The sequence below is a fragment of the Pteropus vampyrus genome, unplaced genomic scaffold, assembly GCF_000151845.1.
Source record: "Pteropus vampyrus isolate Shadow unplaced genomic scaffold, Pvam_2.0 Scaffold45, whole genome shotgun sequence".
Classification (NCBI taxonomy): domain Eukaryota; kingdom Metazoa; phylum Chordata; class Mammalia; order Chiroptera; family Pteropodidae; genus Pteropus; species Pteropus vampyrus.
The window spans coordinates 6,035,955-6,036,940 of NW_011888826.1; the positions used below are offsets into that span (position 1 = coordinate 6,035,955).

General features: G+C 38.7%; 1 pseudogene; it reads right to left on the bottom strand.

Moving 5' to 3' along the window:
* Window positions 1–307: 307 nt before the first annotated feature.
* On the bottom strand, window positions 308–426 carry LOC111738995 (annotated as a pseudogene).
* Window positions 427–986: the final 560 nt, after the last annotated feature.

Consider the following 986-nt stretch of genomic DNA (forward strand, 5'->3'; position numbering starts at 1 on the left):
CTAGCAAACATTTAAATCAAATGACCACATCTTCACTTGTGTATCCTCTGTCCTCCACGAACCTGAAGGACATGTCCTGCCCCGAAGAAAGAAAGTATGCTGAACAGGTCAATGTAAGTCTTCACTCGACATTTATGTTTAGTACTATAAATTGATTGTTGTTCTGGATTTATTTTTTCATTTTTATTTTTATTTTATTTATTTATTTATTTTTTAATTTTTTATTTTTTAGGCAAGGCAATCCGTGATTGACATCACAGATTGCAAGGACCTTGTCAGTTTACAATCCCTTATTTTTTATTTTTTATGCCTACAGCACCTGGTCTTTCTAGGTGGTCTCCTTTCCAAGTACTAACCAGGCCTGACCCTGCTTAGCTTCTGAGATCAGACGGGATCGGGCTTGTTCAGGGTAGCATGGCCATAGATAGGTTGTTGTTCTGGATGCATCTCCAGCTTTCTGCAAGCAGGTACGCATCCAAGTTTTATTTGGCCTTGATTTATACAATTTGTTAGGGAAGATTCTTTAAGGAAAAAAATATAAAATTTTGAAATACAATCTTTGGTATAAAGGTGAGTATCTAGAAAATAAATCACAACAAATTATAAATTGATGAAAGCTTACAAATACCACAAACATCTCAACATCCAGGAAATGAATGGTCTGGCGCTGCCTCTGTATACCTGGAACCTGGCTCTTCCCCACCAGCCATACTCCTGTGCCGGTGCCATAGCACAAGTTCACATGGGGCTATGACCTCTGGCCCTGCAGTTTCATGATGAAGCCATGTAAACCAATGCAGGTGGTAATTAGAATATCACTAGAAATTATTCCTTCTTGGACAGCTAGCAGTAACAGTGTAGAAGTGATGATAAGCCACTAAATATAACCCACTCTACCCAAACTAAATATATCCCCTACTTTTCATTAGCAGGATACCCAAAATGCCTGGACCACTGAATGTCACTGTAATGCTACTGGGGACGTT